Source organism: Dendrobates tinctorius, unplaced genomic scaffold (genome assembly GCF_039654945.1).
Source record: "Dendrobates tinctorius isolate UK_male_01 unplaced genomic scaffold, ASM3965494v1 ptg000147l, whole genome shotgun sequence".
NCBI lineage: Eukaryota > Metazoa > Chordata > Amphibia > Anura > Dendrobatidae > Dendrobates > Dendrobates tinctorius.
In genome coordinates this window covers 19545678-19572507 of record NW_027361814.1, presented here as the reverse complement: position 1 = coordinate 19572507, position 26830 = coordinate 19545678, and the positions used below count along the sequence as shown (strand labels likewise).

Genomic DNA, 26830 nt, shown 5'->3' with positions numbered 1-26830 from the left:
ATCCTCTCTGACTCCTTCCACACCAGGACTCTGACTGAGCTGCCAGGAACTCTCTCTCTCCTTCCTTCACCAGTCTTGGTTGGAAATGAGCAATAATATCACCAACCGTGAGTGAGCACAACTGACACACCTTTATTGAGCAATCTCACCTGTTAGTGATTCCCGTGCAATAGCACTAACCACCACCGGGGGCAAACTAGAACTAAAATCACCAGTGCAATGACCCTAATGGCCACGGGGGGCAAAAACCAACCTTAAGCACACAGCTTAAGGAAAAAAAAGGTTACTTTGTACATTTATCTGTCAGATCCAACCTGGATCATGACAATGTCACTGTGTATATTGTGATAAAACACTCCGGGATCGCCTTTGCTGGGGTCAAAGGTCACGTGCATTCAGCATAAAACTCAGGCGCAGAGCTGGGGTTCGGGTATAACTGACTCTGGGTCAGGTTTATTAACGGTGAAAGCAATGCAAAAAGGAAATAAAACATAAAACAAATCCTTGCCTGTCCGGCACTAACTAAACAAAGTACAACCTAACTACCAACTGGCGGGCTTCTCCCGTCCAGCCAAACCACAGTTGCCGTGGGCACTGCTTCCACTCACGTGTGTCTCTCACACAGACAGGCTCTCTGTGTTCCCAGGCTGAGACACTCACACAACCACCTGGCATCCTTTTATATCCACCTCCCATTATCCATTAGTAAGCAGGTGCGATACTGACCAGATTAGGACACATAGGAAAGGAATCTGGGCGAGATATACCTGCCCTCATCCACTATTCCCACATGATTCTCACATATCCCCCCCTTCTGCTCAGACCACTCCGGTCGAGCAATGACACCCGCCAAACAGTGCACTCGGGACAGGGCATCTGCATTTCCCATCTGTACCCCTGGGCGGTGCTCCACCGTAAAAGTGTAGGCCTGCAAGGCAAGGAACCACCGGGTCACCCGGCTATTCCGTTCCTTGTTCAAGTGCATCCACTTGAGAGGGGCATGGTCAGTGATCAGCCTGAACCTTCGGCCCACCAGGTAATATTTGAGGGCCTCTAGAGCCCACTTAATGGCGAGGCTCTCTTTTTCTACGACTGCATACCTTTGCTCGTGTTTATTCAGCTTCCTGCTGAGATAGAGGACTGGGTGTTCCACTCCGTCCCTCACTTGTGAGAGTACAGCCCCGATACCAGTATCAGAGGCATCCGTTTGTACCACAAACTCACTGCGGAAGTCCAGAGTCACCAGTACGGGCTGAGAGCAAAGTGCCCGTTTTAGGCTATGGAAGGCTTCTTCAGCCGCTAAACTCCATTTAATCATGACGGAGTCTTTCCCTTTTGTAAGATCCGTCAGGGGGGTAGCGATGGCTGCAAAATTGGGTATGAACTGGCGATAATAACCGGCGATCCCCAGGAAGGCTTGCACCTGCTTCTTGTTGACAGGTTGTGGCCAGTCCTGAACCGCCTGAATCTTATCAACCTGGGGTTTAACAACACCCCTCCCAATTACATACCCCAAATACCGGGCTTCTTCTAGCCCGATGTGACATTTCTTGGGGTTCGCGGTTAGACCTGCCTCCCACAGGTCGTCAATCACAGCTTGTACTTTCTGGAGATGAGTCTCCCAGTCCAAGCTGTAAATGACAATGTCATCCAAATAGGCCGAAGCATACCGCCTATGTGGCCTCAAGACTCGATCCATCAGTCTCTGGAAGGTCGCCGGTGCCCCGTGCAGTCCAAACGGCATATACACATACTGAAATAAACCTTCCGGCGTAGCAAATGCCGTCTTTTCTCTGGCAGCCTCAGCCAGAGGGATCTGCCAATACCCCTTTGTTAGATCTAGGGTCGTAATATACCGGGCTTTTCCTAACCGATCTATTAACTCGTCGACCCGGGGCATAGGATAGGCATCAAATTTTGAGACCGCATTCAGTTTCCTGAAGTCATTGCAGAACCGGATTGTGCCGTCCGGTTTAGGAATTAACACAATCGTGCTGGACCAAGCACTGTGCGATTCCTCAATGACTCCTAACTCTAACATTGCCTTCACTTCTCGGGAAACGGCTTCACGGCGCGCTTCCGGGATTCGGTAGGGCTTTACGTGAACTGTGACACCAGGTTCCGTTACGATGTCATGTTTTATTAGCGTAGTCTGCCGGGTTTTTCTGAGAAAATTTCTTGGTTGTGAAGTAGAAACTGCCTGACCTCAGTCTTTTGCCGCTCCGAGAGAGTCTCTGCAACCCGTACCTCCGGTACGGTATGCGAGCAGACAGGACGGGCCAGCTCCGCTGACAAGGCAGACCGATCCTTCCAGGGCTTTATCAGATTTACATGATAAATCTGTTCAGGTTTCCGTTTACCTGCCTGGTATACTTTGTAGTTTACTTCACCAACTCTTTCCTTGATCTCAAAGGGGCCCTGCCACTTTGCCAGGAACTTACTGTCCACCGTGGGGACCAGGATCAACACCCTATCTTCAGGTGCAAACGTACGGATCTTGGCGCCCCTATCATAGATTCGTTTTTGGGCTCCTTGAGCCTGTATCATGTGTTCTTTGACGATAGGCATAACAGCCGCAATACGGTCCTGCATTTGTGTGACGTGATCTATCACTGTTTTAAACGGAGTGACCTGACCCTCCCAGGTTTCTTTTGCAACGTCTAACAGTCCGCGAGGACGTCGGGAGAACAATAACTCGAAAGGCGAGAATCCCGTGGAAGACTGGGGTACTTCCCTGATGGCAAAAAGCAAATACGGAAGTAAATAGTCCCAGTTCTTCCCATCCTTGTCTATCACCTTTCTCAGCATCTGCTTCAGAGTTTTATTGAACCGTTCGACCAACCCGTCTGTTTGAGGGTGATACACGGATGTGCGTAACGGTTCGATTTGTAACAATCGTCAGAGCTCCTTCATTACCCTGGACATAAAGGGGGTCCCCTGGTCGGTGAGTATCTGTTTTGGTATACCGACCCGACTAAACACATGCACCAGTTCCTTGGCAATCGTCTTGGTGGCAGTGTTACGCAAAGGGATGGCCTCCGGGTAACAAGTGGCATAATCCAAGATGACCAGGATATGTTGGTGTCCACGTGCAGACCGTGGAAGGGGCCCAACTAAATCCATCCCAATCCTCTCAAACGGGACTTCAATAATAGGTACCAAAGGGCTACAGAACCGGGGCTTAGGTGCAGAGGCTTGGCAGTCAGGACAAGACTCACAATATACACGGATATCGTGATGCATGCCTGGCCAAACAAAACAGTGTAATATTCTTTCGGTGGTTTTCTGGACTCCCAGGTGACCTCCCATCACATGTCCGTGGGCCAGGTCCAGCACCTGCCGCCGGTAGGGTTTTGGCACGACTAATAGTTGCACCGTATCTTCCCCCTTTTTCTCTATCTGATATAGTAAATCATTCTCCAGAACCATGTAAGGATATGCCAGCCTAGAGCCAGGTTCTACGGGTACCCCATTTATCACTTTTACATTTGTCCTAGCCTGAGAAAGGGTAGGATCCTTTATTTGCTCGCTTTGGAAGTCATCTTTCTGAACTTCTAAATCCGGCAAACGGGGAGGTGGACGGCTGTCAGCCTCCTCCTCTTCCCCGGTCTCCTCCGTATCACCCGCCATGACTGAAAACGGGAACTGCAGGTCATTTCCCGCAGACTCTTCCCCCGAGTCTTCCGGGGAGACCTCTTCCCGGGGTTCGGGACCCACACGCGCCCTGGGAGAAGAATCATGTACACTATTACCCGAAGGCATCAACTGATTCTCCCACAATTGCCAGAAGTGGGGAAAATCCCGGCCCAGGATAACATCATGCAATAACGCCGGGACGAGTCCCACTTTATGTTGCACAGACCCATAGGAAGTAGTAATGCATATGACCGTGGTGAGGTACGAACAGGTGTCTCCATGCACACACGTTACAGAAAATTTGTCTGATGGTCCAGTCGGGGCTGACACCAGACTGGCCTTCACCAGAGTCACCACACTTCCCGAGTCTAACAATGCCACCACATTTTTGCCCTCAACAATTAAATCACACAAGTGTTTTTCCACATCCTTTTGACCGGCATTCACACTCACCACCCGTGCAACCATAGACATGCGGTTTTTAGAGTCCGTGACGTCGCACTGCATGGGTTCAGTAGTGACCGGACAGTTCGCAGCAATATGTCCCATCTCTTGGCAGCGGAAACACCTAACGGGCCCCTTGCTTAGACCATAGTTCGTTACTCTCGGCCTCGCAGTGCGGGCAGTCCCGTTTTCCTCCCCCACTGTCTTAGGGATTTTTCCATCTCCCCTACTCCCTGGAACAGTCTTACCGGTTCCACGTGGAGATGATGAAGAATGAGGTGGGGTAGCGTTGTCTCGGAGTCCTTCCGCCACGGAGTAACGTTCAACCAGATCCACCAGTTGATCTGCCGTCGTAGGATTTCCATGGCTTACCCACTTCCTCAGGGCTGGCGGTAGAGCTCTCAGGTACTTGTCCATGACGACTCTCTGAATTATCTCTGGCGCTGTCAACACCTCGGGTTGTAGCCACTTCTTCGTCACGTGGATCAGGTTGAACATCTGTGACCGCGGTGGTTTATCCGGCTGATAAGTCCATTGATGCACTCTCTGTGCACGGACAGCGGTCGTCACTCCCAGTCGGGCCAAGATCTCGGCTTTCAGTTTGTCAAAGTCCTGCGCGGCTTCAGGCTCTAAGTCATAATAAGCCTTTTGGGCCTCACCGGAAAGAAACGGGGCAATCAGGCCGGCCCATCGTGCCTTCGGCCATTTTTCTCGCACCGCCGTCCGTTCAAACGTGGTCAGGTATGCCTCGACGTCATCTTCGGTCGTCATCTTCTGCCAGTACCGACTCACGTGAATAACTCTCGACTCGGCTTCCAGGTTAACCTCATGTAGGCTTGCCAGGCGCTGCGCCACCTGCTGGAGAAACGAACGATCGGTAGCTGTCATGTCCACCAACTCCTTCAGCTGGGCCATCATCACCCGATTAGCTTCTTGCTGGACGGCGGTGGACTGTACCAGCACTTTCACCACGTCCTCCATGCTCATGCTTGCAACGTGATGCCCGCATTCTCCACCACAATGTAATAAAACACTCCGGGATCGCCTTTGCTGGGGTCAAAGGTCACGTGCGTTCAGCATAAAACTCAGGCGCAGAGCTGGGGTTCGGGTATAACTGACTCTGGGTCAGGTTTATTAACGGTGAAAGCAATGCAAAAAGGAAATAAAACATAAAACAAATCCTTGCCTGTCCGGCACTAACTAAACAAAGTACAACCTAACTACCAACTGGCGGGCTTCTCCCGTCCAGCCAAACCACAGTTGCCGTGGGCACTGCTTCCACTCACGTGTGTCTCTCACACAGACAGGCTCTCTGTGTTCCCAGGCTGAGACACTCACACAACCACCTGGCATCCTTTTATATCCACCTCCCATTATCCATTAGTAAGCAGGTGCGATACTGACCAGACTAGGCCACATAGGAAAGGAATCTGGGCAAGATATACCTGCCCTCATCCACTATTCCCATATGATTCTCACAATATATATATATATAATGTACTAGCTGAAGAGCCTGGCATTGCCTGGGCATAGTAACCAACTGTGGTTAGTTCTAACAAATTTTAATGATTATTTTGCACGTAAAAAACGTGCATCTAATCCTATCCTGTGTGATACTGACTGCTGAGCCGTGTATCTAATCCTATTCTGTGTGATACTGTCTGCTATGCCGTGTATCTAATACTATTCTGTGTGATACTGTGTGCTGAGCTGCGTATCTATTCCTATCCTGTGTGATAATGACTGCTGAGCTGTGTATCTAATCCTATCCTGTGTGATACTGCCTGCTGAGCCAAGTGTCTAATCCTCTCCTGTGTGATACTGACTGCTGACCTGTGTATCTAATCCTATCCTGTGTGATACTGGGCTCCCCCTGCAGTCTGTGTCAGAGGGTGGTCTGTGTTGGCACGGTAATAAATTGTGTTATCTCCAGCTTTACAGAAGGACGATAACACCATAGAAATGATAAGAATAATAGGCCTGAGTTACCACAACTGTCTACAAAGAAAACTGTTGCTGACAGCAACCAATCACAGCTCATTTTTCATCTTTTAAACAGCTCTGGGACAACGTGGCGAGTTTTGAGTAGTGACTTTTGTGTTTCGACTTTTATGTGACGAGGTTGGTGTATGTGTGGTGAAATGTGTGCTGAGGGTGGTATATGTGGAGAAGCACGTGGTAGTGTGTGGCGCATTTTGTGTGTGTGTTCATATCCCCGTGTGTGGTGAGTATCCCATGTCAGGGCCCCACCTTAGCGACTGTACGGTATATACTCTTTGGCTCAATCGCTCTCATTCTTTAAGTCCCCCTTGTTCACATTCACATCTGGCAGCTGTAAATTTGCCTCCAACACTTTTCCTTTCACTTTTTCCCCATTATGTAGATAGAGGCAAAATTGTTTCATGAATTGGAACACGCAGGGTTAAAATTTCGCCTCACAACATAGCCTATGATGCTCTCGGGGTCCAGACTTGTGACTGTGCAAAATTTTGTGGCTGTAGCTGCGACGGTGCGGATGCCAATCCTGGACTTACACACATACATACATACATACACACACACACACATTGAGCTTTATATATTACTAGCTGAAGAGCCCGGCGCTGCCTGGGCATAGTAACTAACTGTGGTTAGATATAGAAAATTATATTTATCCTCCATCCCATAGTCCCGAGCCCATATACCCATCATACATATCCACGATCCCATAGACCCGTGCCCATATACCCATCATACATATCCTCCATCCCATAGTCGAGTGCCCATATGCCCACCACACATCCTCCATCCCATAGTCCCATGCCCATATACCCATCATACATATCCTCCATCCCATAGTCCCGTGCCCATATACCCATCATACATATCCGCCATCTCATAGTCCCGTGCCCATATATCCGCCATACATATCCTCCATCCTATAGTCCAGTGCCCATATACCCAGCACACATCCTCCATCCCATAGTCCCGTGCCCATATACATATCCGCCATCCCATAGTCCTGAGCCCATATACCCGTCATACATATCCTCCATCCCATAGTCCTGTGCCCATATACCCATCACACATCCTCCATTCCATAGTCCCGTTCCCATATACCCATCATTTATATCCTCCATCCCATAGTCCCGTGCCCATATACTCATCACACATCCTCCATTCCATAGTCAACCATTATGACATCATAATGAGCGGCGGCAGGGCTTGCAACCTTTGATGACATCAGCGTCGCCATGTCAACCATTGTGACATCATAATGAGGGGCGGGGCTTGATATGCACACAATGCTTCCCCAGTATGCAAATAGGGGCATTATGACATCACAATGAGGGGCAGGGCTTGACGCGCACACACTTTTTCCCCCAGTATGTAGATAGGGGCAAAATTGTTTGGTGAATTGGAACGCGCGGGGTTAAAATTTCGCCTCACAACATAGCTTAGGACGCTTTCGGGGTCCAGACGTGTGACTGTGCCAAATTTTGTGGCTGTAGCTGCGACGGTGTGGATGCCTATCCCGGACATACACACATACACACACACACACATACATACAGTGGAGAAAAAAAGTATTTAGTCAGTCAGCAATAGTGCAAGTTCCACCACTTAAAAAGATGAGAGGCGTCTGTAATTTATATCATAGGTAGACCTCAACTATGGGAGACAAACTGAGAAAAAAAAATCCAGAAAATCACATTGTCTGGTTTTTTTTCATTTTATTTGCATATTATGGTGGAAAATAAGTATTTGGTCAGAAACAAGCAATCAAGATTTCTGGCTCTCACAGACCTGTAACTTCTTCTTTAAGAGTCTCCTCTTTCCTCCACTCATTACCTGTAGTAATGGCACCTGTTTAAACTTGTTATCAGTATAAAAAGACACCTGTGCACACCCTCAAACAGTCTGACTCCAAACTCCACTATGGTGAAGACCAAAGAGCTGTCAAAGGACACCAGAAACAAAATTGTAGCCCTGCACCAGGCTGGGAAGACTGAATCTGCAATAGCCAACCAGCTTGGAGTGAAGAAATCAACTGTGGGAGCAATAATTAGAAAATGGAAGACATACAAGACCACTGATAATCTCCCTCGATCTGGTGCTCCACGCAGAATCCCACCCCGTGGGGTCAGAATGATCACAAGAACGGTGAGCAAAAATCCCAGAACCACGCGGGGGGACCTAGTGAATGAACTGCAGAGAGCTGGGACCAATGTAACAAGGCCTACCATAAGTAACACACTACGCCACCATGGACTCAGATCCTGCAGTGCCAGACGTGTCCCACTGCTTAAGCCTGTACATGTCCGGGCCCATCTGAAGTTTGCTAGAGAGCATTTGGATGATCCAGAGGAGTTTTGGGAGAATGTCCTATGGTCTGATGAAACCAAACTGGAACTGTTTGGTAGAAGCACAACTTGTCGTGTTTGGAGGAAAAAGAATACTGAGTTGCATCCATCAAACACCATACCTACTGTAAAGCATGGTGGTGGAAACATCATGCTTTGGGGCTGTTTCTCTGCAAAGGGGCCAGGACGACTGATCTGGGTACATGAAAGAATGAATGGGGCCATGTATCGTGAGATTTTGAGTGCAAACCTCCTTCCATCAGCAAGGGCATTGAAGATGAAACGTGGCTGGGTCTTTCAACATGACAATGATCCAAAGCACACCGCCAGGGCAACGAAGGAGTGGCTTCGTAAGAAGCATTTCAAGGTCCTGGAGTGGCCTAGCCAGTCTCCAGATCTCAACCCTATAGAAAACCTTTTGAGGGAGTTGAAAGTCCGTGTTGCCAAGCGAAAAGCCAAAAACATCACTGCTCTAGAGGAGATCTGCATGGAGGAATGGGCCAACATACCAACAACAGTGTGTGGCAACCTTGTGAAGACTTACAGAAAACGTTTGACCTCTGTCATTGCCAACAAAGGATATATCACAAAGTATTGAGATGAAATTTTGTTTCTGACCAAATACTTATTTTCCACCATAATATGCAAATAAAATGAAAAAAAAAACAGACAATGTGATTTTCTGGATTTTTTTTTCTCAGTTTGTCTCCCATAGTTGAGGTCTACCTATGATGTAAATTACAGACGCCTCTCATCTTTTTAAGTGGTGGAACTTGCACTATTGCTGACTGACTAAATACTTTTTTTCCCCACTGTACATACACACTTTGAGCTTTATATATTAGATATACAGTCATATGTTAAAGTTTGGGCACCCCTATTAATGTTAACCTTTTTTCTTTATAAGAATTTTGGTTTTTGCAACAGCTATTTCAGTTTCATATATCTAATAACTGATGGACTCAGTTATATTTCTGGATTCAAATGAGGTTTTTTGTACTAACAGAAAATGTGCAATCCGCATTTAAACAAAATTTGACCGGTGCAAAAGTATGGGCACCTCAACATAAAAGTGACATTAATATTTCGTAGAGCCTCCTTTTGCAAAAATAACAGCCTCTAGTCACTTCCTGTAGCTATTAATGAGTTCCTGGATCCTGGATGAAGGTGTTTGTGACCATTCCTGTTTACAAAACAATTACAGTTCAGTTAAGTTTGATGGTCGCCGAGCATGGACAGCCCGCTTCAAATCATCCCACAGATGTTCAATGATATTCAGGTCTGGGGACTGGAATGGCCATTCCAGAACATTGTAATTGTTCCTCTGCATGAATGCCTGAGAAGATTTGGAGCGGTGTTTTGGATCATTGTCTTGCTGAAATATCCATCTCCTGCATAACTTCAACTTCGTCACTGATTCTTGCACATTATTGTCAAGAATCTGCTGATACTGAGTTGAATCCATGCGACCCTCAACTGTAACAAGATTCCCGGTGCCGGCATTGGCCACACAGCCCCAAAGCATGATGGAACCTCCACCAAATTTTACTGTGGGTAGCAAGTGTTTTTCTTGGAATGCTGTGCTTTTTAGCCTCCATGCATAACGCCTTTTTGTATGACCAAACAACTCAATCTTTGTTTCATCAGTCCACAGGACCTTCTTCCAAAATGTAACTGGCTTGTCCAAATGTGCTTTTGCATACCTCAGGCGACTCTGCTTGTGGCGTGCTTGCAGAAACGGCTTCTTTCGCATCACTCTCCCGTACAGCTTCTACTTGTGCAAAGTGCGCTGTATTGTTGACCGATGCACAGTGACACCATCTGCAGCAAGATGATGCTGCAGGTCTTTGGAGGTGGTCTGTGGATTGTCCTTGACTGTTCTCACCATTCTTCTTCTCTGCCTTTCTGATATTTTTCTTGGCCTGCCACTTCTGGGATTAACAAGAACTGTACCTGTGTTCTTCCATTTCCTTACTATGTTCCTCACAGTGGAAACTGACAGGTTAAATCTCTGAGACAACTTTTTGTATCCTTCCCCTGAAAAGCTATGTTGAATAATCTTTGTTTTCAGATCATTTGAGAGTTGTTTTGAGGAGCCCATGATGCCACTCTTCATAGGAGAATCAAATAGGAGAACTACTTGCAAGTGGCCACCTCAAACACCTTTTCTCATGATTTGATACACCTGGCTATGAAGTTCAAAGCTCAATGAGGTTACAAAACCAATTTAGAGCTTCAGGAAGTCAGTAAAAAGTAGTTAGGAGTGTTCAAATCAAGAAAATGATAAGGGTGCCCATACTTTTGCACCGGTCAAATTTTCTTTAAATGCAGATTGCACATTTTCTGTTAGTACAATAAACCTCATTTGAATCCAGAAATATAACTGAGTCCATCGGTTATTAGATATATGAAACTGAAATAGCTGTTGCAAAAACCAAAATTGTTATAAAGAAAAAAGGTTAACATTAATAGGGGTGCCCAAACTTTAACATATGACTGTATATATATATACTGTATATATGTGGGTGTGTTGGTCTCTAACATAAATATATCTATCTATCTATATATATATATATACACACACATACTGTGAGGGGTTGACTCCCTCAGCTGCTTTCTGAAGTAGACACAGGAAGGCTTCTTGGGTAACTCAAAAATAAACAGGCATTCCCTATTTTTCCTATTTTTCTTTATATTTTCCAGCAAGACTAGCAAAGAAGAAATATATAAATGTCAACAAAATTAAACCCCATGTATGGCATAAAAAAGAAGGAACAAATTATTAGAATATCTGAACCAGCAAATTTTTTAGGGCCATTAAAAGCGTATGTACAATAAAACCCCAAAATGTGCCTGGTCAGGAATGAAGGAAAATGAGCCAGTTCTGAACTGGTAGCAAACATTGTAAACTTGCATAAATTAAATTCGGTCCTAAATTCAGTCGAAACGGTGCTTTAACTAAAAATAAATATGCTGATTTTGTAAGCAGGGCAGGCGTTATGTGCCACCAGCAGGTATTTGCATAAAGACTTATACGACAGATCAAAAAGAAATTGCTGCGGAAGTGGGGCCATTGGCATTATTTCTATGTGACCTTTCTCTCTTTGTAGCCAAATGGAGCATATGTAGTCATGAGATAAATTTCAGGAACAGGCCACGAGGCTATGGGGTGATCAGTTGGTCGGTCATCCATAAAAAGGATAAAAGAAGCAGAAAAAAATGATAAACATATAAAGGGCAGTCAAAATGAATTGGAAGTGCGGATAATATATCAATATATCAGTTAAATGCATGGCTTGAGTTATGCGCTTCCTATACTGTATAACTGACCACAAGGCAATCAGTTATGTTGGCTTAACTGTAAACCTTTTATCCCCTGAATTACTGGGATTTGTGAGCAGCTTTGCCCTTGTGGCGCTTGTGATGCGGATGGAAGCAGCACACAAAGGCTGCTCGCTTGGCCAATTATATGGTGTGAGCAGTGGTAAGTTGTGACTGGCTCCACTCTCCGGAATTCAACCTACCAAATACGGGGTATAACTTACGCAACATGTCCTTCGACCTATTAATAGAAAGGTTGGAAAGGTATAATTAAATTATGATAATTGAGTGAAAAATTTTGATTTTCTTATTCTCCTATTAGGGAATTTCATACTATGTAATTCTAATTTATTAAAAAATAGATAAATAAAAATAATAAACATGCTTGGTATTTATGCATCTGTAAAAGTTCAGCCAATCAAAATATAAAATTAATTAAACCGTACCATGAAAAAATGTACACAACAGGATTGCCATTTTTTGGGCTCCGAACATCTGTGAAACATCCATAAAAAGTGATTAAAATGTCATGGGATAAAAAAAAATGGAAAAGAGAAACAAAATACAAGCCCTCATAGACTGATAAATGAAAAAGTTACAGAACTCAGAAATAGGGATGAGCGTACCCGTCGATGTCAAGGTTCAGTTGGGGACCTGAACTTGACCACAGACCATGAACCCGGTAGAAGTCATTGGGGACCCGAACTTTAGTGCGTTATACTACCTGTAAAATGGTCGAAGTAAGGGCTAGAGGGCTGCAAAAGGAAGCAAAATGTGGGTAAGAACAGGACGATTGCCCTTCAAACAAACGTGGATATGGAAATCACTTAAAAGGGTTCTGTTACCATAGCAATCATGGTAAAAGAGGAAGTAAATGAATAACGCAAAAATGTTCACAGTGTCGCCACAGAGACCGAGGCCTGATACTGCTAGGCCAGTTAAAACTACACCCACAGAGCATGGGACAGTGGGGCACAGTACACCCACAGAAGCAGCTTACAAATTTCACTCACAGAGCATGGGGAAGAGTACCCACACAGAAGTCGACTAAAAATGTCACCCCCCCGACCATGGGGCAGAGTGCACCCACAAAAGCTGATTAAAAATTTCACCCCCCCAACCATGGGGCACAGGTCCCACACAGAAGATGATTAAAAATTTCACCACCCGACCATGGGGCACAACTCCGCCTGAGAAGTTGATTAAAAATGTCACTTACAGAGCATGTTTTCACATTTTCAGCTCAATAATAACAGCTCCAGTAGCGTACATTACAGCAGCCACCAATGAAAAGCTGGTAGTATGATTTTGGATGGAGCAGTTGGGTCGCCGCAAGGCTTGCCACTTGCAGTTTCAGCCCCTTTGCCTTTGGATGCCTCCTCAATACTGTTGCCTAAGGGTCCTGGAGGCCCAATGTGTTTGCTTTGAAAAAAATATTGTTCAAAGCAGGCAAACACTCTTGAATACTCCAGCTTGGAATAATGGAATAGTACTCCGTTTCTTTTTACTTGTCTGTTGGAACTGGGGCTGAGATTAACCCCTTAGTGACAGAGTCAATTTGGTACTTAATGACCAAGCAAATTTTTACAATTCTGACCACTGTCAATTTAAGAGGTTAAAGCTCCGGAAAACTTCAACGGATCCCACTGGTTCTGAGAAAGTTTTTTCATGACATATTGTACTCCATGTTATTTGTAAAATTTCTTTGATATGACTTGTGATTATTTATGGAAAAAAATGGAAATTTAGCAAAAATTTTGAAAAAGTTGCAATTTTCAAACTTAGTTTATAAATAACATTTCCCACATGTCTACTTTACATCAGCACAATTGTGGAGACATATATTTTTTTGTTAGGACGTAATATAAGGGTTAAAATTTGACCAGCGATTTCTCATTTTTCCAACAAAATTTACAAAACCATTTTTTTAGGGACCACCTCATATTTGAAGTGAGTTTGGGGGTCAATATAACAGAAAATACTCAAATGTGACACCAATTTAAAAACTGAACCCCTCAAGATACACAAAATCACATTCAAAAAGTTTATTAACCCTCCACGTGCTTCACAAGAACTAAAGCAATGTGGAAGGAAAAATGAACATTTTACTTTTTTCATAAAAAATTATTTTGGAACCAAACTTTTTTATTTTCACAAGTGTATCAGGAGAAAATGGACCACAAAATTTGTTGTACAATTTCTCTTGAGTATGCTGATACCCAGAATGTGGGGGAAAGTCACAGTTTGGGCACATTGCAGGGCTCAGAAGGGAGAGAGCAACATTTGACTTTTTGAAAGCAAAATTGGATGGAATCAATAGCGGGTACCATGTCGCATTTGGAGACCCCCTGATGTACCTAAACAGTGGAAACCCCCCAATTCTAACTCCAACCCTAACACAGCCCTAACCCAACTCTAAACCCAACACACCCCTAATCCTAATCCCAACCCTAACCATAACTCTAACTACAACCCTAACGCCAACACTACAATCGTAACCCCAACACAACCCTAAACCCAACACAACCCTAACCCCAACCCTAACCCTAGCCACAATCCTAACCCTAGCCCAACCCTAACACTAGCTCTAAACTTAACCCCAACCCTAACCCTAGCTCTAACCCCAACCCTAACCCTAGCCCCAAACCTAACCCTAACCCAACCCTAACCCTAGCCCTAATTCTGATCCCAACCCTATCTCTAGCCCAAAAACTAACCCTAACCCCGACCCCAGCTATAACCCCAACTATAACCCCAACCCTAACCCTAATGGAAAAAAATACTGCACTTTTTTAATAACATTATTTTTACCTAACTAAGGGGTTGATAAAGGGGAGTTTGATTTACTATTTTTTTTATTTTGATCACTGTGATATGGTCTATCACAGTGATCAAAATGAACCAATAGGAAAAATCTCCTACTGTTGCTGGGGGCCAACCGGCAGATCTCGGCAGGAGCAATGCACATGCATATGCCATTTTCTTCCCGAAAGAAGAAGCTGAGGGCCAGACAACACAGCTGGAGAGACCGGCGGACACCAGAGGTAATGGGGGGGGTTCGGGGGACCCCATTTCTCTCTCCTCTGATGTGCTAGATCTTATCAGAGGAGCGAGAAATAAATTGGAAATCAAACTTTTTTTTGTGGTTGCCGTTATTCCATGAATAACGGTGATCGCAATACTGAGATCAATAAAAACCGACCCGAATTATGTTCTCCGTGGTCTCTGCTACCCCCGGTAGCCAAGACCCCAGAGATTTTCCGATGCTGGGGGGCGCAATAATCATATTTCTGGGACCAGGTGGAACACAAGCCATGTGAAGAAGGTGGATCCAGGATAGCCAAGTAGCAGGAACAGTAAGCTTGAGCAGATGCTCCCTTATGTCATGGTTCCAAAGAAATGAGTTACCCTTAGGCCTGAAACACCCTGTAGTGATCTGCAGTGCAAGAACTTTGTCTGTGTCCATATTCGCTGTGAAAGTGCCATTGCCTGCGAAATAACATCAAAGAAAGCATGTTACATTCTACTCCATATATCTGAATAATTCCTACAACAGACAGGGAGTAAATGTACACTATTGTTTCAAAATTACAAAAAAAAGTTTATTGAAAATTACGCAAAGACAGGCAAAATCACATAACACAAAAATTAAAAAATCCATAGCAAAGACACAGCTGCTTATAGTCAAAGATCCACAACAAATTGACAGACATGGGTAATGTAACTCCTCAATGCATGTAGAAAGAAAACACCCACAACAATGATACCATTGTCTGCATTAATGGAAGACTGAGGTCAGACAATGAGCATACGGTTACATAGTGATAGTCCATACAAAATTATGTAGGGATCACTATATAAAGTTCTAGTACATTAGGTAAATTATCATATTTGGTGTATAGAGCAATCTAATAGTGTGACTGTGTGATGACAAAGTTTCACATAATCAGAATGATTACTTCGCAACCACAAATCCTTCATGTCTAAGATCTTGAGTTCACATATATGTCCTGAGAACAAAGGAAACCTCTAAGTCTAGTCGAGCTAAGCATTCTGGTTATGTGGAACTTTGTGTCACGGGTGTGTCAGAGGCTGCAGACTGTCAAACTGCATCTGGCTGCAGAAGGTCTCAGCAGTTTGCTTTGCAGACTTCTTCCTGGTTCTTCTGACTCTATGACCCAATGGCAACCTTCCCCTGATTCTAATGGACACACCTGGACCTGGTTGTTTATAACTCCCAGCTTGCTGCTGGAAGTTGCTGGTGATATTTCCATTTCCCTGTTGAGGCTTGGAGCTATAGCGGTCAGCTATCTTCCACCTTGGTGTTGCAGGAGGACGTCTGTGTTTCTCTCTGAGCCTACTCAAGCTAAGTGTTCTGTCATTAGTAGTAATGGGGATTGACTAGTGCTCATCCTGTCGTTCCCTATGCAGGGCTTTTTGCCAAGGTCAGGCAGGGGTTAGGCATTCTGTTCTGCGATAGGTGCGGAACCTATATAGGGACACTTAGGGCAGACAAGGTGACGTTTGATCTGCTTAGGGGTCTCCACTCGCCCCTTCCCTAGAGTTGGATTCCCTTCCCCTTATCCCTTTGTGTTACACTGTGTATGACATTTTGCTATCTTAATTTTCAAAGTGGGTGTACTCATTTATGCAGAGCACTATGTATATATATACATATATATATATATATATATAAAAATAAAAGTTTGGTATCTATCTTGTCACATTGACCTAAAGAATCATGTTGCTCATCTATTCTTCCTAATATACTTAAAAAAAAAATAAAACTGAAAGAACTATGGTGGAATTGTTAGGGGGGGTTATTCACCATTTCAACTCACCTGTTTTTCCCATACATTTTATGTTAAAATGAAGGATATTATTCAAAACTACAACTCATCCAGCTCAAAGACAATCCCTTATACAGATGGCTATGTTGACAGAAAAATAACAAAGTTATAACTCTTGAAGGAAGGAAAGAAAAAAATGAAAGCGCAGAAATAAAAAAACATTGCTTGTCATAAAAGGGATAAAAATATCTACATACAAATGCAGCAGAGGAAACCTAGCAGGACAGTTCCTTTTGCGCGCCTTGATAATTTAATGAGTCAACAGACACGCAGTCCTATAGAAACCCACATACAACACATTGCGATATCACCTTGAGAAGAACCAAATGAGACGCTCAGGGAATGTGCTAACGTCAGACATATGTGAGGCGCGTCGCGGACTCTGGCTCACAATGACTGCTGGATGAACGTGAGAAGACCTCCTCTGGTTCTCGGCAGCCGTAACTTTAGATGGTGTTTTCTTTAGACCTGTCAATAGAAGTGAATTCTGACGGGTTCTCCTTGGAACCGCACTCTTCCTGGCTCCTAGGTTGGATACACAGGAGTAGTGTATAATGCCCAGTCAGAGTAATGTGATACAGTGTGTATGGGATCATTCTGATGAATAATGAAATTGTGGCTTTCAGATGTTTCATTGTTTCAGGTGTTGTGAATTTTTCATGAGCGAAGCGCATCAGTTAGTTTTGTAGATTCCATTTAGAATACTGGACATAAAATCTAAGTTTTGGATACTATACCAGCTTCTTCTATTTAGTATAAACAAGGCCACAAAGAGCTAGTGATAGAGGTGGACGTCATGGAATGCATTATGGCTAGATATGGATAGCTCAGCACCGCTTCCATCTGTTTTCTACAAGTGGCCACATTGCATATCATCCAGACATTATTTTTTTGCATACAGGTCTGATATTGATGCATGTCCTTGGGCCCATGAAACAATCGGACTGCAGTAGATTTTCACGGATTGTTGTTTTTTTTAACATACAAGAAAAACTGATGAAAAACTGATAAAACACTCTGAAGAAAATCACTGATGAAACTCAGTCTATTTTTCATGTATATGAAAAAACTGACATCTAAATGAGCCTAAACATTCAATTTTTTTTCATATTTAAAATTTAAAATGTTTTTTTAAGCCCCCTATGTGGAATTTGAACCTATGCTCATTTGCTTATATTTTATACTGCAATAATTTATTTTGGCAGGTTAATTGATGTTCTCCTATAAGGTCCAGCCACAAGCCGACTGATTCTTCTGATCAACAGAGTTCCCTGAAATCTAATCCAAGTTTCCCTGATGAAACCTGTGAACGTTGTTTTGCATTCTCAGCTGAATAAGGAGTAAAAAGGCCTTAAGAAATCACTGACTGGTAAGATGTTGCCTGGGCTCTGTTTTTCATGCAACTCCCCAAACTACAGTACTTCCAACTTGAACTAGCACCGGAATCAGCAGTTTACATATGAGGACACAGATTTTTTTCCTTTAACTCCTTCATGTATATCGCATGACGAATACAGATGTTTGGAGCGAGCTCAGGAGCTGGGCCTGCTTCACACATGACAGGTATCGGCTGTGTTATACAGACAGCATTGATCTCTAACAGCAGCTCCAACTGGTACTGTTTAACCCCTTAAAGGGAATCTGTCACCCCATTTTTGGCCTATAAGCTGCAGCCACCGACATCAGGGACTTATCTACAGCATTCTGTAATGTAGATAAGCCCCCGATGTAACCTGAAAGATAAGAAAAACAACTTAGATTATACTCACCGGGGGGGCGTGGTCGGGTGCGGTGGGTGTCGCGGTCCGGCCGGCGCCTCCCATCTTCTAGCGATGACGTCCTCCTTCTTACTTCTGCTGCGGCTCTTGCGCAGGCATACTTTATCTGCCTTATTGAGGGCAGAGTAAAGTACTGCAGTGCGCAGGCGCCGGGAAAGGTCAGAGAGGTCCGGCGCCTGCGCACTGCAGTACTTTACTCCACCCTCAACAGGGCAGATATAGTACGCCTGCGCCAGAGCCGCGGCAGAAGTAAGAAGGAGGACGTCATCGATAGAAGATGGGAGGCGCCGGACCGCGACACCCATCGGACTGGACCACCCCTGGGTGAGTATAATCTAACTCGTTTTTCTTATCTTTCAGGTTACATCAGGGGCTTATCTACAGCTTTACAGAATGCTGTAGATAAGCCCCTGATGGCGGTGGCTGCAGCTTATAGGCTGAAAATGGGGTGACAGATTCCCTTTAAATGCCACTTTTAATCTTTAACAGCAGTATTTAAGATACACAATGATGCAAATAGGATGCTCATCAGTCCCCTCACAATAAACTGAATGCCATTTTGGTACTTTTGTCAAGCCTACTCAGACTAATGTGAGATCATGATTCTATGACTCTTTTCTGTATACTGTAATACTGTAGCACTGCAGTATGCAGAATGAGGGATTACAGGCTCAAGTCCCCCTAAGAATGCTGAATAATGCAGTTGAAAGTTTAAAAAATTTCTTTAAAAAAATGTAAAAAAAAATAACCCATAAGAATTCAAAATAACCAACATTTTCTCTTTTGAAAAGATTGTAAATAAATATTGATGAATAAAGGAGGAAAACAAAGTCCAAAGTGACATAGAAAAATGTAACATCTTTATTTATAATGCAAAAAAGACGTCAAAGAGAACAGGACAAATCAATGCAAAGAGTAAAATCAGATGAGGAAAATAGTATCTTTGTTACCCAGACACAACAAAGACAAACTGGCCAGCAACACAATGGTGTGTAAAAACACAAGTGTTTCAAGAGATAATTCTCAGATCATAAAAAGGGCAGTATATTAGGTACATAAACTGATCATTAAGAATAACAGCCACTGCACTCCAAAATATATCAAAAGACAATAATTGTAAAATGATAAGAAGTCAAAAAAATCTACTTCATTGAAAAAGAGTAGCAGACACGCAATAACAAAAGCGATCTAGTCAAACAATTGCACTTTGCCCAAAAAAGATAATAAAATAGCCTCAAAACATACCCATCATGTTAACCATCAGATGTGTGCTGGTCAGGAGACCCCAACGCGCATTTCGCAGTACAACCACTTCCTCGGGAGTTATTCAAAACTACAACTCATGCTATAAAACAACAAGCCCTCGTAGGGCTATGTTAACCTAAAAATTTTAGTTATGACTTTTGGAAGACGTAAAAAAAATGAATTTACAAAAAAATGAAAATTGTCTGAGGAGTGAAGAGGTTAATGTTTTACACCAGAAGACTATTGGCTTTACTAGAACATTTCCCCTTTGCTCTCCTTATTACAGAGTCCAATCAGTGCTGTAGAGTCACAATAGATTGTTTCGACATCTTATTGATGCAGCAGGATACAACAAGACTCTGCTGTCGTACATTGCTGAAATGACTTGGAAGGCTCATATATAGAGTTCAATGCAAAGTACATTCTTTACATCAATTTTCAGTCCTGTGAGAAGATAGCAGACAACATATGAAGCACATACAGGAGTTGGACAAAATAATGGAAACACCTAACATTTTGGCATCATAATCTTCGAACATGTTATAAACATGCAAACCGTGACATATGGTAATGTTTTGTAGTTGATTATTTGTGTTATGTGATATGTGTATGTAAATTAACTGTTTGTTTTGCAGAATTGTAAGAACATTGATAAGAACCTGATACCAATGGCAGACCTCTCGGATTTTCAAAGAGGCCAAATTGTTGGTGCTCGTATGGCAGGCGCTAGTGTAACAGAAAGTCCCCGAATGCTTGGCGTGTCAAGAGGTACTGTCTCCAAAGTAATGACTGCGTTTGAAAGAGAAGGAAAAACGTCCACAGCAAAGCACAGGTCCGGCCGAAAGTCGAAGTTGACTGAGTGAGACCGTCGGACTCTAAATAAATTGTGAGAGAGGATCGCAAGACCATGGCTCCGAAAATCACTGCTGAGCTCAATGATCACCTACAGAACCCATTTTCCACGAAAACTGTTCGTCGGGAGCTGCACAAATCTGGATTCCACGGAAGAGCTGCAATTCGAAAACCGCTGCTCTCAATGATAAATGTTTCCAAGCGTTTAGAGTGGTGTAGAAACCTCCAGAATAGGTCCCTCGAGCAGTGGAAACATGTGATATTCTCAGACGAATCATCGTTTACCCTATTTCCGACCTCCGGCCGAGTGTACGTTTGGAGACAGCCGAAAGAAGCATTCCATCCAGACTGCCTTCTCCCAACCGTAAAACATGGAGGAGGTTCTGTGATGATCTGGGGTGCTATTTCGTGGAGATCCGCTGGGCCAATCATATCCCTTCATCGAAGAATTAACAGCCGAGATTATTTAGGCATTTTGGGCGACCAAGTTACATTCTACGTTTCAAGCACTGTTCCCGGAGGGGAACGCCAACTTTCAGGATGATAATGCATCAATTCATAGAGCTAGAATCATTAAAGCATGGCATGAGGAACATTGTAATGAAGTTGAGCATCTCATCTGGCCCCCACAATCCCCAGACCTCAACATTATTGAGCATTTATGGTCGATATTAGAGATTCAAGTTAGACGTCGATTTCCGCCGCCATCGTCGTTCAAAGAACTGGAGGGTGTTTTAACTGAAGAATGGACTAAAATTCCTTTGGAAACAATTCACACCTTGTATGAATCCATACCTCGGAGAATTGAGGCTGTAATCGACTGAAAAGATGGACCTACACCTTATTAAACTAACTTTTGTTGATGTTTCCTGGTGTTTCCATTATTTTGTCCAACCCCTGTATGACCTTGGTAGGTGCAGCAAAGCCCCATAAATGACAAACTCACGTGTGCTACATCTATATTTTTTGCATAAAGTCGCAGTGCTCTGAAGGGCCCATTGTCCCTTGTAGATGTTTATTTCTTTGCTTTTCCGACTATCAACTTGTTAATTTGTCGCATTTTTTCGTTGACTCAGGCACCCTCATAATCTGGATCAAGCTGCTCGATTTGGCATTTGTATAAGAGAAGTGGAATATTTGTCAAGCTCGTCAGAAATGATGCTAGACTTCATTAGCTACTGACTCATTACTCATTCTAATTATAGCCTGTGCATATTACCAAAGAGAATGCTGAGAATGGAAAATAAAAAAATGTATTCTTCATAAAGGTAATATCTAAGACACGAGTACAAATGTACCCTTCCTTATCTTTTCTCTCGTGTTGACATATTCAGAGATTAGTGGCACTATATGACCACCGTTAAGAAAAAATACATGATTTGCAATACTCTGTCAGGAAATGTTTAGGTTGCATTGATGGTATATTCAAAAAAATAGGGGTTGTTCTGCAGTACTCAGCAGCTGCCACTACACTTTTATTAGAACTGCGGTTTACAATTCCATTCCAAGGGGAACAATTCATTAAGACTAGCGCAGCACATACCAGTCTTAATAAAAAGCTTGCTTGTACCGAATTCTTTAAGATCTTCAATGCCCTTAAGTACTTGACGCACCTTTGCTGTGTCTTGTACCTCCCCAGAAATGCTACTCCAGTCGGGTGCTGTAAAGGCATTTCAGGTGTAAGAAATGCTGCCAGTTTTAATGAATTTGACTGGCGGGCATAGCCACCATGTCCCTCCCCACCTCCGTCCACTAAGGCGGAGTCAGCCAAATTTGGCATAAAAACGTCAATAGTTCCAAAATCATGCGCAACCCTGCATTGTGCAAAAAAAATTTGCATGTTTTTTACCCCAGTATTCTGCCAAAAACACTTTGATGGGATCGACCGCAAAGTGCTTATATCCTGTCTCCGTTAGAGCAAGTAACGGCTGATTGGTGGAGTTGCCAGGTGAGAAACCCGGACAATCTAATATTGATGACTTGAGTCATCAATATGTTGTGATCACACAACACCTTTAGGCAGAAGTTATGTAACCTGAGAGATAGCATGAAAAAAGAATAATGATCAGGGCTCTGCATATTATTGGGGTAAGCATAATGCCCCAGGTATGAGCATTACTATAATGTTATAGGTCTGCTATATGAGCTGCATTCTTGATATTTATTAGACTAATTTCTGGATACAGACTGGATAAAGTTATATATAGGCCACAACTCAGACCTCAGAACAGTTCAGAGTTTGGGGTAATGGGTCTGCGCGGAATCTGCTCAGAATAGAGCAAAGTGATGTCTGAAAGTTGTAGGAACAGAAAAGAAATGTAAGAGCCATGTAGCCTACAATCCCTGCATACCCTCTAGGAGACGACCTGGTAGCATTCTCAAAAGGGAGTAGCCCTTTAGTGATGTGGATGAAGTAACTATGTTCTGTCTCAGTATGCTCCTGTGCACTTATCTACAACTTTGGATTTGTGTGTACCCGGGGAATGTCACCTTGTCCCAGAGACTCTCGATTCTAACCAGCATCTGTTACAGATGAATAAATATTTTGAAATTAACATTTCACCAGCTACACCAATAATCCTGTATTACCAGCTTCACCAAATTTTTCCTAAAAAAAGTTATTGTTTAGCGGAAAATTGAAAGTACTGCAAAGCCTCCAATTGCCTTCAAAAGAACTGAGTTCAATTCAAGCTCTTTAACACAAACACAGTCTTAATGACAAAATGATTTCCACACAATTGCCTATAGGTAAACGGATGGTGACCATTTTTCAATGCTATGCCCTCACACATTATCACTAACGGTTATATAGTGTTTATTGGCTTTTTCTCTCAATTTCTTTGGCTATGCCATGAGCTGTGACGTCCTTTCACTATCCAGATTCACCATAAAATGACTGCTACAGTCCCTGCTTCTGATTTTATACAAGTTATTATAGTCTCTCTTGATTGGCGGTGCTATTAACAGTGATAGTTGCAGGGCATTATGGGGCAGCCTGCCCAATCATTTCTAGGTTTATGTGAGCCTTACCTAGCTGATGTAATCTTCTGCCATGTGTAAGATAACAGTCTCAAATCAAATGGGTTCAACAAATTTCTAAAAACTCAAAAGAAAGTCAATTTACATTAAATTTGTTTCTCTCTACCACTTGATCTTTTCTTCATCCCTTATGTACCCGATAAAGGGTATCGTTAGTCAAAATGCTGTTGTATGATGTACCATCCATAAGTGGTGGGAAACTTGGAATTCAAATATCACAAAAAAAAATTAAACTTATTTGGTGCCAAATAGAGAGCTTTTCCTTTTTGACGTATTGAAGTATTGGATTTACAAAGTGGTCATGTTCCAGGAAACCTGCGTCCAAAACATCGATCCGCACTGCATTGCCATACCAGCCAGGGAACAGAATAGCTCAAAGTCACCCCCCACTCACTTTCCACTTTTGTCGGTTACACAATGGAATTGGTGTTGGTGGCCATCATCTTGGGAGACAGGTATCTACATGGTGTCACAATACAAGCACCACCCACAGCCTGATACTCTCCCCAATGAACGTCATGAATGCCACACGCATTTTACAAGCAGCTTTTTAGAAGAGCTTCAATGTGCTGAAAAAATGTAGAAACAAGTCTGTATTACCAAGCAGAATAGTGAAAATGGCTGTGTCGTGTGCATCATTGCTCAAGCTCTACCTTAAGTCACAAGCTGCCAATTGTTAGCAGAGAAGAAACACAACACAAAAGGATGACTTAAGATCATCCAAACTGAAGGTTAGGAAATATGAATTCTGAAATACATTTGCCATTCCTTTTTAACCATGACGTCTACCCATTACCACAGGACTTGCGGACATTTAGATTCAAATGTATATGTTTTTTGTAATTTTTCACATCTTGACAACTGAATCCACAGTACAAAGGTCATGCACATTGCAGTATTATGGCATTCATAAAGAAAGGCTTTACTAAGGGCATTACTAATCTCAATGGATGTGTCTGATCTTAAATATATCATTAATGAACCGAGCAGTTACATGGCGATCTCCATTGTAATGCTGAACTTTGGCTAAAAGTAATGTTAAAAATCAATAGAAAGAGGTAATAATTAGTCAAGTTACTGTAGGAAAGGAGATAGGGGGCATTCTGCGCTCCTGGGGTGCAACCAAGAAAGTTGTCAGAATCAAGCAAAGTTATTGACGGGACAGTTCAAGCTAAATGCGTTTCCAAGTAATACAACTTCTATTTCAGGAGAACGAAAAAGATCCTTTGAAGAAGATGTTGTAATACATTGAAATATGTTGAGCTTAGACCACACTGTCAATATCTTCACTTGAGTCTGACTCTTTTTTTTTGGTTGCACAACACTAGCGCAAAATAGATGCTATCTCCTTTCCTACATTACTACATTGGTTTCACCAGCCAGAAGGTGTGCAGCAGCTACATTCCATATCAGAGTTGTATTCCACACAACCATACCAGGTGAGGGGACCCGCCATTTGATCACCATGTTATTTTGGATAATAGAGTATTGCTCTTTTTTTGTTTCCTAGTTATTTTCCTAATTAGCACTCAATCCACATTGGAATATTTAGAAAAATCAAAGATAAAACTACACCTAAGTGAATGGATATCTCCAGCTTGAAAAGTCCTTAAGGAACCCACTTGTCATTCTCACTCTATGGTTAAATTGTCTGTTATTCTCACTTTGATCTACAGCATGTTAATACAGGAGAATGATGTGATCCTGAACTTTTGGTAATCATTTATACTAGCAAAAATGTAAAGTAGTGTGGAATGGTTGGAGAGATTGATTATAAAGGATGAATGGCAAGAGTATTGATGAATTGCTAAGAACTAAGGAACAGAGATGAGCGACTTTGCCTTTTTTCGGGTTGAGTCGGGTTTCATGAAACTCGACTTTCGCAAAAGTCGGGGCAAACGCAATCAGACGATTATCGTGAAAAGTCAAAGGCCGACTGAAACACGAAACCCAATGCAAGTCAATGGGGAAGAAAAGTCGGCAGTGAGTGGAGGACAGGAAACACACCTACAGTGCCCATTTTAATGCGAAAAACATCAATTCTTATTACTTAAGCTTGTCAACCTTAATTTACTTTATAATAATAGTTAGGCATTGAAAACTGGGGGTTATTTGGCTAAAGTTGTGGGGGGGGGTAGGGTTGGCTCCAGATTTTCGTGGGCCCAGGGCCAAAGAGTGTCACTGGGCTCCTTTAACACATGCCACAATTCATGATCCTCTGATACAGCAGAGAAATAGCAGTATAGTACAATGAAAAATACTTCACTTCTTACATCAAATGACTGATATCCATTTAAAATTCTCCAATAGTTCCAAAAACAGACAGTATATTACTCCATATAGTATTATGGCCACTGCATAGTGCGTCATACAGAGTAATGAGGCCCATATATTTCTCCATACAGAATCATTGGTCCCATATACTGTAATGTTCGATACAGTATATGATGAGCTCCACATAATGCTACAGTATATGTTGGTCCCCATGGATGAAGCTCCACTGTCTTATGGGCCCAAATAATGCTCCATATATAATGGGCCCCATTTCTAATGCTGAAGTGTATAATGGGCCCTGTAAATGCTGCTCCAGTGTCTGATGTCCACCTTTGGAATGCTCCAGTGTATCGTGGGCCCCATATATCATTCTCCAGAGTATAGTGCTCCCCAAAAATTGCTCCCAACCTTTAAAACAATTAAATAAGTCTCCTCGTTAGGGAATCCCTGTACTCTGGACTCATCGTTGTCCCCATCTTCCATCTCTCTGCACTTGGACTGTTTAGGCAGAGGGCGTACAGACGTGATGTCATCACGCTCTCTGACCAGAATGTCACTGTCAGGAAATGCAGAAGACATCATGGTGGTGGAGCAGGGAGAGGTAAGTATTTCAACTTTGCAAGTGCTGTGATCCTGAGCAAGCAGGGGGGGCCCACTCGTTGGCGACGGCACTGGCACAGGGCCCCTCATAGTACGACGGTGTGTCTGACGGCAGGTGCCTCCTACCGGCAGAGACACGTTTGCATACTATGAGGGGCCCTGTGCCAGTGCCGTCGCCCATGAGTATGCCCCCCCACCTGCTCAAGGAACCTGCACTTTCATCTGCACCTTCCTCTTTGTCACCGTGTAAGGTGGTATAGTATGCGGGAAGGGGAACCTGAGTTTCATCAGGGTCAGATTCTGGCTGTGTAGAGTGCGAGGGGAATGTAGTGGTATGGGTCAATGTACAAGCAGAATCATCTAGCAGTGGCTGGGCATCAGTGCACTTGTGGCGCCCCCAGGAGTACGGTCGCCACAGTGGCATTACCTTCCTCCTAGGGAGTGCGAT

General features: G+C 43.3%; 1 protein-coding gene and 1 long non-coding RNA gene across 3 annotated transcripts in view; one reads left to right on the top strand and one right to left on the bottom strand.

The window, feature by feature from the left end:
• LOC141049769 (uncharacterized) overlaps positions 1-25086 on the top strand; it is an 88617-nt gene extending 63531 nt beyond the window's left edge. Inside the window, exons 3-4 of the long non-coding RNA XR_012220434.1 lie at positions 17800-17963; positions 21546-25086. This is a non-coding gene — a long non-coding RNA (uncharacterized lncRNA). The remainder of the gene's footprint in view (positions 1-17799; positions 17964-21545) is intronic.
• The window catches only part of ADGRA1 (adhesion G protein-coupled receptor A1), a 1190508-nt gene that overhangs the window by 705648 nt on the left and 458030 nt on the right, over positions 1-26830 (bottom strand). The gene's annotated exons all lie outside the window — the stretch shown is intronic.